The following is a 13274-nucleotide window of genomic DNA, read 5'->3' as shown; positions in this document are numbered from 1 at the left end:
TTATGTCAATTATATCATTATCAGGCATATATGCCACTCTTTTTTATTTTTTTTTGAAAAGTGTAAATATGGATTTAAAAGGAAACAAAGACTAATTACAATTGATAAAAGGGTAACATTCTTCCTTGATTAAATCAATCAAAGAGGATGGAATGTTACCAAAAGAGAAACTATCAAAAGTAAATTTACCATCTAATGCCAAAGCAGCACAAAAATCAGCTACTCTATTACATTCCCTATTAACATGATGAAAAATGATTTTATTGAAATCATTAAGGAAGAAAAGCTCCTTGATCGGCGAATTCTCCAACTTCCAATCTACCTTCTTCAAAGAATGTGAATGAATGTAATTATATTGATATTATCACTCTCAATGATAAGTCCTTTGCTTTTAATCATCCAACTTTGTATGAATTCCCTTATAGCTATAATTGCCTCCATTTCAAGTTGAGAAACATTCCAATGTACTTTATTTTTCCCAAAAGCAAGAAGAAGACTACCTTTGCAGTATCTGAAAATCCCTCCAATACCAGCCCGATTGGTACTCAATAATGACTCATCCACATTAATCTTGATCCACTCTAGCGGTGGAGGGCACCAAGATCTATAGAACTCCCTAGGGAGATTAGCACCCCAGCTATCTAGATATGGACTATATATCAATGTGGCTAAAGAAAGAGAATTTACCGCCACCAAGGAACTAGACATAGCAGCCTTCCCATGCTTCACCATATTTTTGCTCTTCCATGATAGAAAAACTGCAACATAATATATTCTAGCCATGCCATGATTCTAGATTGAACTCCCTCTCATTTCTTCTAAACATCAATTCAGTGATTGAAAAATAGGAACATAAAATCCCCAATCTCTAAGTTTAGAGATAACATCAATAATATATTTACAATGAACCACAATGTATTCATAGTTCTCAACCTCTTGACATCCTCTAGCACAAGAATCATCAACAGCAAGCATTCAAAATTTAAGGAAATGGTTCGTAGGAATAACAACCATATTGAGACACCACCAAAAAAGTTTCATTTTACTGTTGAGCTTTAATTTCTTCAGCCAAATGCAGAAATGACCATCATCTTATTTACATCAACCTTTCATTACATAATCATATACCAATGCAAAAATTGATCTACCCGAGTATTTTCTCACGGTCTCCATCATATCCTCCGTCCCAATATTATCAATATGTGTTTACCTGATTAACATAATAAGTTCTTCATGAAAGAACCTCTGTAGATTCATTTCATCCTAGTTTCCTTCCTCAGAAATGAGCTTCTGCACCGCCATGTCCTCCAAAGATCCACAATCAGCAAATGTCAGCCAAGCATTAATACTCTTTCCCAACAACCAAATGTCACGTAACACATTAATTTTGTCACCTCTACCCACCTTCTAATTGACAATGTGTTTAAGATGTTTACCTCCATCTTTCATGATTTTCCAAGCACTAGATGAACTCTTTTTGCAATTTCTATTTATGATATCATCACCATATTTAGCAATGAGAGTTCTGTGAAGTAACGAATCCGAATTCTGGATACAATTCCATGCCAGCATTGCCCTTAGAGTACCACCTCTAATTACAGAAGACTGCAGCCCCAACCCACCTTCACATCTTGGTTTACATATCTCTTCCCATGCAACGTAGTGCATTCCTTTCCTCCCATCCGGTTTGTGCCACATAAATCTCTTGCACATTTTCTCTAGCTCATACAAAACTTTCTTAGGAACCAGAGAATGTGTAAGTACAAAATTTGGAATAGATAGTAATGAAGTCTTTAAGAGAGTAATTCTTCCTCCCAAAGATAAAAATTTCTTCCCCCACGCATTCAATCTATCCATCACATGGCTCAAGAGATCATGAAAATCTGCCATACCCAATCTCCTTAAAGAGATCTTAATGCCCAGATTATGCAACTCCTTCACAATCTTGAATTCGAGAATTCTGGCCACCTTTTTATGAGATCTCCTAACAGCTTTACCAAATATAATTTGGGACTTATTGATGTTAACTCTTTGACCCGTCCACTTATATAACTCCTCAACATTATTCCTCATTAATCTTGCCTAAGTAGTGGATTCTTGGGAAAATACAAGCACGTCATCTGAATAAAGAAGGTGTGTAATCCTCGGTCCTCTAGGAGATATCTGAATACCCAATTCTTGTCCCCTTTGCTCCATAGCATTGGAAAGAAGTTGAAAGCACATAATGAACAAGTACGGAGAAAGTAGACATCCCTACCGAAATGCACTACAGGCATTGATCCATCTCGACTTCTTCCCATTGAAAATAATTGAAAACCTTACATTCACCACATACTACACGAGGAAATAAAAAAAATAGTGGGGAAACCATACCATTTGAGAATTTGATGTAGAGTTGGACATCACATGATATCATAAGCCTGCTCCATGTCAAGCTTTACAGCCATCAAACCTTTTTTATTCTTAGAGATTTTAAATTTGTTAAAGATCTCCTGAGCCAATAAACAATGTTCTGACATTGATCTACCTGTGAAAGTCATATATTCCTACGATATCATCTTGGGCATGTATTTGTTCAGCCTATTAACCAACATAGTACCTACAATCTTATAAGTAATTTTACAAAGGCTAATAGGCCTATAATTAGAAGGAAAAATCGGATTCTTCACTTTGGGGATTATTACAATTAATGTATCTTTCCATTCCTTGTGCATAATTCTAGAATTAAAAAACTTTCTGATAGCATTCCAGGTAGTTTTCACTTTCTAAGCTCCAATAGCATTTATAAAATGAAGATGTCACCTCATCCAACCCAGGTGACTTATTATTGCCATGCTGGAACACCGACTCCTTACACTCTTCCAAGGAAAATTCAGTAGCCAAAGCATTCCTATCCGAACCATCTAGCCTCTGTTTATCAAAACTCACAGGCCATTCAGCCAATTAGCAATCTCTGTATTTCCTCTTTTCCTCAAAGAATTGTAAAAATACCTGCTCAATCTGCTCCTCTTCCTCCACCAATTGGTTATTCACATCTTTGATTTGTCTCACCCACTTTGCATTTCTCCTAGCTGATGCGAAGTTATGAAAAAACATAGAATTAGTATCCCCCTCCTCTTGTTATCTTGCCTTAGCCCTTTGATTCCACCAAGTAGAAAGCCTTTTTAGAGTGACATTAAGTTCATGCTGAAATTACTAAACGACAAGAGGGGGGGTGAATTGTAAAAGTCTTTTTCTTAGTAAAATTAACCCTAAACAAGAGTTCTAATTTTTTTGTTGTTTTTGAAATTTTAGAACAAAAATTTATGCAATTTTACTTTCACAAAATTTCACATGCAATAGATATGACAAATTTAAAATGCAAGTAAAAAGTAAACAACAATAAGGAAAGAACACACCAAGAATTTTATAGTGGTTCAGTCAAAATATGACCTACGTCCACTCCCCGGAGTCCTCCACTCTGGGATTTTCACTATCAAAATAGTTTTCCTTTTGCCCTCCTCGGTAAGGCGGAGAAGCCTGTACAAACCTCCCTTTCACCAACCCGGCGTGGCGGAGTACCAAACTCTATTTTTGCCCTCCTGGAGACGGCAGAGAACCTTCTCGTTTTTCTCCCTCCTGGAGAAGGCAGAGAACCTCGAGGTAACGGATGTAGACGAGCCTTTCCCTTGGAGATCCTCCCTAAAATCCTTCTAGGGCCACAGGAGGAGCAAGATGCAGCAAGCTTGGAGCAACCGTGTGATCTCCCTCACACCTCTTCTCCCTCACAACGCTCACCTCCTCCTTCCTCTCAACCCTCAAGAATTTCTCTTGAGTTTTCTCCCTTGGAATGTTCGTACAGTACGATGTTCAAATTTTAATTAGGCCTGGATTACATGCACTAATCACGGGTTAATTTAAGTAAGTATTAAAAATGGATCGTACAGTACGAACCTGTTCGTACAGTACGAACGACGCAAAATCACTTACTTAAATTAAATCACGGCTAGGGTTTTGGATCTGAATATATCATACAGTACGAAAGAATTCGTACAGTACGATCTATTCACAGAATTGTCCACATAGCTTGGATCGTACGGTACGATCTCCAGAGAAGAATTTTAATTACATTTTGCAGTTAAAAAAAAACTCTCCCCCTGTGTGTGTGCATGGTTGCTCTTACTCTTATGCATTTTGTGGCCAGACTCAATAAAGTAAAAATACAATAAATGGAAAATACAATGTTTGACTCATACTCCTAATCTACCCGGTCTTGAGTCTTCCTTTCTTCCTGAGTCACTTGTGATCTTCCTGAAATGTTAGTGCTCAAGGAAAATAGCAAATAAAATAATATTCAATGAAAAGCTGTTCCAAAACACTCATTATTTGGCATCATCAAAATCTCAAACTCGGGGTCATGGGTTGCAACTCATGCACCTTTCTCCTAAGAAAAAACAAGTCTTCCAAAGAAAAAACCTCCTTGTGGCCTCGTTATTAGGTCCTCCTTCAACTTGCACAAATCCTTGCATTTATTCTTGCTCCAGAATAATAAGACTCTCAACGTTCTTCTAAGCTTTCTATTAAGCACCTCCACCTCATCACCGAAATAAGCTTTCTTCCATGAATTAGAGACAATATTCCAGACAGCCGGGTAAGATCTCCAAGTATCTTCAAATCTGATGATCTTTGTCTTGTTAAACTTCATACCTTCTAGTTTAAAGACAATTGGACTATGGTCTGATGCCACCCTTGCAAGAAGCCTCATCTTTCCTGAAGGGACCAAATGTAAAGATGCAGAATTTAGCAAGCATCTATCAAGCCTTTCCCATATCCTTGAAGCTCCTTCTTTATTATTGCACCATGTAAACCTTAATCCAACAAAACCTAAATCATGGAAATAAGAGTTAGTCATAAAATTCCTCATCTCTCTAGGACCTCTAGAAAAGAGGAACTTCTTTCCACCCTTCTTCTCCTCCTTATTCAGAATGCAATTAAAGTCCCCCCCCCCTCCCAATGGAAGGACCCGTACCCACCATACTCTTCTCTAGCAAGCTCTAAAGACTCCTCCTCTCAATACAACATCTACTCCCATAAACAGTGGCCACCTTCCAATCTCCCATAGATGGTGCAGAAAGAACCCCAACCACCATTTCAGAAGAACTCTCCAACACCACAAAAGAAGCCACCATCCTATTCTAAACAACCAAAATTCCACCAGAAGTACCCACAGATGGGTGGTGGAAGAAATCCCAATCCCTCCCAATAAGGCTATAAACATCCCTTCTATCAACACTGGTTAGCTTAGTCTCCAGCATCCCAATAAATAAAATGTCATGATCCCTAACAATCTCCTTAAGATACAGAGAAGCTCCTTCTTCCTGGACACCCTACAATTCCAGAAGATAAAGGAAGACATTAAACAATCAAAGGGGAACCGTCCTCACCTACGAAATTTCCTTTACCATCGCTTCTTTTTTTTCTATGCTCAGGTTCAAAAGGCCCCAAAGACTTCAATTCCTTGGCCAATTTAAATTTGACCAAGTTGCTATTATAAATAACAGCAACCTCCGATTTATTCAATTTCTCTTCAGCAGTAATTGTTTTATGCGGATGCTCCATCATGGGATGACTCGTGACTTCCCCTTCTTCAATATCTTTAACCAGAGCATCAAATTTATTTATTATAGCAATACACGTCACCATCTCCTTTTCAGCTTCCCCTTTATCAGAACTTCTGCCTATATCCTCATTATACTGATCAGTTTGCACCACCTCTATAACCATATCAGCCATATTTTGTTGAGCTACATTCTGCGCAGCACCATTATGAATTTCATTCATCTTATCTTTCACCTCCTTCACATTTGTTCCAATCCTTTCATCCCCAGCAAACCTTCTATTCTTGAACCTTATGTTCTTAAACTGAACGTGAATCCACGATCCATATTTATCCCCAAAAATTTTGTCTTCAGCCGGTACTACCAGATCACTTGCTACTTCATGTTTCTTCACTGTCTTGTCACTATGAGCAAGCATCACAACATAAGAAAAACCCTTTTTATCATGCCCCACTTTGACACGGTGATAACATAACAAATCAATTTTCTCATATTCTAATTTATGGAAGAATCTTCCTGCTATTCCATCTACCCAGATGCCACTTGGAAGATTGTTTTTCAAATTTAATCTCACACACACCCGCGTAAATTCTCATTTTCCTTATTTAAAAGAATTCCCATCCACATACATTGGTACACTTATACGCGATGCAATTCACGCAATATTCTCTTCATCCCAATAATATAGTGGCAAACAAGGGAGGCGAATCCACACAGGTGCAGTAATACCTTTGAAGGAGTTGGGATTGAACAACGGGGACCATTTGTCCATGCCCACAATGTATCCTCCCATATACCAAGGGCCACCATTCAATACTTTATCCATTGCTTCCTCAGTCTTAAACAAACATAGAATCTAGTTCATACCAAGCGAAGTCATGTGAAAGCTACCGAATTTATTCCACTTCCTTCTCAACTCCATGCTACACATAAGAAAAGTTATTTTGTCCCCCAAAACCTTGATAACTAGTGAGTATTTCAGAACTTGCGCATTCATCAAATCCTTTCTCAGCATTTAATTTGACTGCAATCCCGTCATCCGACATTTCTGCATGATCATTGTTGAATGAAATCTTGATGTTGAGGTTTCTTCCATGCTTCAATAAAATCATCCTTCATAGCATTCTTATCAAAAATCCCCGTCCTCGTTGTTGTCCTGCTTTGTGTTAATCACATCGTTCTTCGCAAGATTATTGCCTTCAAATTCTTCTAGACTTCCCAAAGCATCAATTTCAGATGCTATATTACGGCCAACATCTTCCTTAAGATTTCTCACAAACTTATTAACCTTCAAAACCAAACCAACAGATGAAGATGCCTTAGGATTTTGATTTCCTGAAATGACTTTCACCTTTGCAGAATCTTTGGTACCTCCCGCAGCACGGATAATCAACACCTTCTTGCCTCTTCCTTCAGCCACCATTTCTTGACGAACTGGAGGTCTTGGGGCCTATCTGATCACAAGATTATTATTATTCTTACCATGGATACGATCGGTACCAGATGGACGAATGGAGGCCATGATCTTGGTGGGAGGCCGACGATCCTCCGTCCGATGAGCGGCCATCGTCAAGTCCACCATCCGCAGAGAGCCCGCAAAAAGAAGAAATTCAAAACAGAGCTTTCTCTTTCTAGAAAATGGCCCAGGAGCTTCTCTCTCTAACCGACATATATGCCACTCAGTAGTGCCTATTAATAATGGCATATCAGTCCTGCTCTCTATTGGCACAACCTCTTTATCATAGCAATTGACGAAGAACATGATACTCATCATAATCATCTAATCAATATCATACAAAATTGCATGAGCGTTAATAAGGCAAAAAAGTTAGAAAGTCCTTAAAAGGACCCCGTACTCACTACGCTCCAGAGAGCTACAAAAGTAAAAGCCAAAAAAACTTAAGAGCACCAGGTCCTTACTACACAAAAATACAAGATAACCTTGTAACATTCTACAGTGCTTAAGCCCAAGCACCCAAAAATGGGGAAGAAAGGGAAAACAAACTTGCACGATCAGCTTCCTAACAAAATTTGCAAACTCCTAAAAGCCTGCACAAACAACACAAGGCCCACCAAACAACCAAACAAAAGAGTATAATAGATAAACTTAAATAAAATGATAGAGAAAGGGAAGGACCAGCAAACCGTGATATAAGAGAAGCAAAATAGACTCCAAGGAATGAAGCCAGACAGCCAACCAGGAGGAGAGGAAGCAAAATGTGTAAGGCAGCTAACGGGAAAAGCATCCAGCCAACCAAAATAGAAATCCAGCACGGGATCCCCAAGATCACAAGAAAGACCAATGAAATCAAAAACCAACCAATAGCAAGCGACGGAAAGGAGGAATACACAACCCAACCAAGAATGAGGCACCCAGGCACCAACAACTTATCACAAAAAGCAATAAAGAACTCCCAACAGAACAAGAACAGATCCAGGAAATAGATACCCAACGGGCTAACACAATAATATGAAATGAGACCCAGGTAGCCACCCCACACCCCGTCCAACACCAGCTGCACAGCAGCAAGCCAACAACCATCCGAAAGAAAGAACCACCAAAATGACCTCCACAATAATACAACTAGCAAAAGCAGCCAAAAGTTAGCCAGGTAGAAAAATAAACTGACAAAAAATGTACAAGAAGAAGAGAAAAGCTGCTTAATCATTAACATAAGGCAACCCAAGTTGATCCAGTCTAAGAAGACCCTTAATGAAAAGAGGGAGCTGATTAAAAGTAAACTTGTTAACACTATTAAAATTACAACCAATGCTAGCCAAACCATAGGCACATGCATTAGCCTCACCCAGGATATTGGAAAAATAGCAATGCACCAAGTTTAGGGAAGCTCTAATATCCCTCAAATTGTAAAAGAGAATTGAAGAGCAATTATGGTCACCCAAACCCTTGAGCACCCTAAATCAAATTCGGCTTCCAACACAACATCAATCAAATTAAGATTAATACAAAACTGTAAACCATGAAGCAAACCAAAAAAATTTGCAAGATTGATATCACCCAAAACCACGGGCCCAGCAAACCCCAGAGATAAGAGCCATTGTGATCACTTAAAACACCACCAAAGGCAAATGTATTACCCAATCTAGCACTAGCAACATTCAGCTTGACAAAACTAGAAGAAGGTTTCGTCCACGAGGTGTATCTAGTGATCTGAAAGGAATTATGAACCACCAAATTAATACCAAAGTTATAATAGACAAAATGGGCATTCTTGAAATTCTTTTATGAAAGTAACTGGACAGAAAAAAGAGAAACCATTTTATCTTTTATTTTTTAAATAATTCTCTTGTAATCCATCGACACATCGTTAAAATGAGAATCGTTTCTTTCCAACTAGAGAAACCAAAGAATCAGACAAGGAATAACATTACAAATATGCCCCTTAGCATTAACCAGCCAACAATAAAAAAGAGAATATAAAGAGGAATTCACAGAGAAAAAGTTAAAGTGAAAAATATCCTCAAAATAAATCCAAACCTTAACAGCAACCGGACAAAAAATGAAGACATGATGCATGTTCTCAACATGGAAACAACATTGACATTTAGAGGGGAAAATAAAACCTCTTTTCTCAGATTCTCGTCAGTAGGAATGAGCTTATGAAGAAATCTCCAAACAAAAATAGAAACCGCAGAAGGGATATACTTGTGCCAAATCAAATTAAAAAACTTAGAAGGAGCCTTTTTAACTCTGATGGATTGTCAGGCTTCTTTAACTGAAAAAGTGCCATCCTTGGAAAGAGAAAAAAGTAACACATCCTTAGAAGAAATGTTTAAAGGGATCTTTAAAATAAGATGAATAATGCAATCAGGAAGCACACAAGAAAGTTTCTCTAAATCCCAACCATGATTAGAAAAAAATGGTTAACTTTCTCATTGGCATTAGAGACAGTATTTAATAAGGAGTCAATGGACTGACCATTAATCCAATGGTTTTGACAAAAGAAAATGGTGCCATAACCAAGCCCCCAAGTCAAATAAGGCTCAACCTTCCATTTAACCAAGCAAAGATGTTTCCAAACTTTAGAGTGACCTTGAGCAAAGCCACATAAAGAAGGGTGCCTCCTCCCACAATATTTAACCAACATGAAATTGGCCCAAAGGCAGTCATTTTTTCTGAGCTTAAACCAATGCTTACAAGAGAAGGCCAAAGCCAAATCCAACATCGACTTACAACCCAAAGCCCCCTCATGCACAGACCCATAACATTTACTCCAAGAAGACCAATGAATCTTAGAGTTATTACTAAAGCCTTTCCAAAAAAAATTATTGAGGATTATATCAATTCTCTGACAAATAGTATTAATAGGAAAAAGAGTTTGAAAATAGTAAACCGGAATAGAATAGAGCACACTTTTAATAAGAGTTAAGAGACCACCAAAACTTAAAAAGTTAGAATCCCAAGAAGACAATATGTTCTGAACAACAGAAATTAAATCATCAAAGATAGAAGACCTATTTCTACCCTTATACAAAGGAATACCCAAATATTTAATTGGCAAAGCACCTTAGGTAAAACCAGTAATATTTTTTATATCGAAATCACAAGCAGAGGGGACATTCTTACCAATAATAAAGCAGCTCATATGTTTATTGAAAGCCAAACCACTAACCGATTCAAAGTGCTCAAACAAGTCCATGATCTTGCCGACCATATTAATATTAGCATTAGAAAAAACAATAAAATCATCAGCAAAATAGAGATGGGAGATTTGGATACCACCTAAAGTACGAAAATAAATATTAGAACAATTTTTATAAGTGTCCTCAATAGCCCTAGAAAGGTAATCAGCTGCAATAATGAAAAGTGTAGGAGAAATAGGATCCCCCTGATGCAGCCCATGAGACGCCCTGAAAAAACCATGGCACTTACCATTCACTAAAATAGAAAAATAAGGGCTTTCAATATAAGATTTAATGAGTCTGATAAAAGAGAGATCAAAACAAAATAAGCTCAAAATATGATAAATAAACTTCCAATTAATATTATCGTAAGCCTTCAAAATATCAAGTTTCATGATCATGTTACCACCACGACACTTAATATCCAAATCATTACAAAATTCCTGTGCCAACAGGATGCTATCTGAGATAGCTCTACCTTTGACAAAACCCATCTGAAAAGGAGATATAAGTCTAGGCAACAAGAGAGAGATCTAGTTGGTTTAGTAGTAAACTTCTTGACTAGGATCACATACGATAATCAAGTGACTGTAAGGGGAAAGTAGACATGCGTGTTTTTCGCAAAATCAAAGGTAATAGATTGTCAAACAGTTAGGAGAGTCTAGTAATAGATTAACCCAGCGTGTATTTCGGTTTTTGAATGTACCATCCTACGTTAATCAAAAAATGTTTAAACTTTGATTTTGAAATAAAGCTCTGATACCACTTGATTGAGTCTAGTGAATAGGTTGTTAGACCTAAGTTAATGTCCCAAGGTACCAAGAGGGGGGTGAATTGGTATTTTTAAAACTTAAACCCTCTTTGAAAAAGTGATGACCCATAATGAAATTTTTTTATATAAATTTTTATAGAAAAGTTTTCAACCAAGAAATTTTAAACAAAAGTAAAATGCAGAAAATAAAAGCAGTAAAGTAAATGACACACAGATTTATAGTGGTTCGGTCAAACCAGACCTACATCCACTCCTGAGGCACCCTCGAGTATTGCACTAATAAATAGGCTCTCCTTTGCACCACAGCAAGCGGCAGAAGCCTTTACAAAAACTTCTTTTTTCACCAACTATCCAGTGCGGCAGAGATACTGTCTCTTTTACTAAGTTGTACAGTTTGGCAGAGAACCGTCGTCCTTTCACACCATCCTAGTGTGTGGAAGAGAACCTTCATCCTTTCACAACTCTCCTAGTGTGGGAAGAGAACCCTTCGTCTTTCACACTCTCTAGTGTGTGGTGAGAACCTTCGGCTATTCACACTCTCCAAGTGTAGGCAGCGAACCCTTCGGATGTTCACACTCTCCAGTGTAGGCAGTGAACCCTTCGGTGTTCACACTCTCTAAGTGTAGGCAGGACCCTTCGGCCTTTCACACTCTCCAAATGTGGCAGGAACCGGGTCTCCTTGATAGATCTTCTCACAAGAAATCTAGAAGGAAAAAGAAAAGAGTGAAGTAATCCAATTACAAGTAGAGATTTACCTTTAAACACCAATTGAAGCCTTCACGCTCCAGTGTAGGAATCCTCCTTTGAATGCTCTCTTACACTCTCTCTTGACTATTTCTCAAAAGGCTGAAAGTCAAATGACAAAAAAGATTGGGTGGCAGTCTAATTGAACTATTTATACAAAGAACAAGAAAAATCGCCAAAAACTGCAAGTTTTCAATTTTAACGCAGTGGATCTCGTACGATTGTGGATCATCCTGGAGATATTACTTAAAAGCCTTCAAATGAATTTCTTTGTATATGTGTACAAATGTTTTCTACAAGTTGATCGTCCGTACGAACCAAGTTCGTCCGGCAACGAACGGTTATTACAAGGTGGTTCCAAAACTGTAGAAAAAACCGTCCTAAGTCGTTGTATCGTCTGGACGAAATTTTTGTTCGTCCGATGAAAATTTAAAGAGACCAAATCGTCATGGACGATATTTAATTTCGTTGGACGAAATTCTTACAGAGAGCAAATCGTCCTGTACGATAATTTTTTTGTCTGGACAAAAATCTTACATAGCGTAAATCGTCCTGTACGATAATTTATTTTCATTTGGATGAAAATTTATAGAGAGAAAATCGTCCTAGATGATTTTTAATTTCGTCCCGGATGAATAGGACTTAAAAAAATTTTTCTGGCCAGTTCCCTATTCGTTCATGTGACTTAATAGGAGATAACTGTCTGATCGTCCCGTATGAACTGATATCGTCCCGTACGATCAGTATAAGTTTTATATGATCTCCTTATGTGTGTGTGTATGTTTTTATTCACTCAATTACAATCATCCTCTTCAAATAAAATGATAATTTTAAGCTTCAAAAACTAAAGGTATTTTTGCTGAATTTGATTGAAGACTTCGTGTTTGAGAGTTTGTTGCACCTGAAATGTTAGTACACACGAAAGCAAATACAAATCTACTAAAATTGGTTAGGATAAATACACATTTGAATAATATTTTTGGAATCATCAAAATTATTCAAGTTGCAAAGATGTAAAAATGCAAACAACTATCTTAACACCATGTGTGAAGATAATGGGGAGATTTCTAACTTGTTGTTACTATTTTCAAAGTCATCTTAATAATCTTCTTATTCTTCTAGTTTCCTAATCTTCATTTATTCCTCAATTGGTTTCGGTTGAGGGCAATGCTTTTTTAACAAAATCTCCATCTCTTGAGGAGGTTAAAGATATTTTATTTGGTATGAATGCTAATTTTGTTGCTGGTCCGGCTGGTTACTCTACTAAATTCTTTCAGAAGACTTGGCATATTATTTACCATGATTTGTTTTCTGCAATGAATGATTTTTTTAATGGCTCTACTATTCCTAAATTCTTTTCGTCTACTTCTATTGTTCTTATTACCAAGAACAATTCGGTCAATTCCTAAAATGATTTTAGACCTTTTAGTTTGTGTACTGATTTTTATAAAGTACTTTCTAAAATTCTTATGAATCATTTAATTGTTCTTTTGCCTAGACTTATATCTCCTTTTCAG

This window comes from Dendrobium catenatum, unplaced genomic scaffold (assembly GCF_001605985.2).
Source record: "Dendrobium catenatum unplaced genomic scaffold, ASM160598v2 original_scaffold_21676, whole genome shotgun sequence".
NCBI lineage: Eukaryota > Viridiplantae > Streptophyta > Magnoliopsida > Asparagales > Orchidaceae > Dendrobium > Dendrobium catenatum.
The sequence above is the reverse complement of the archived record's forward strand: the minus strand, read 5'-3'. Positions refer to the sequence as shown.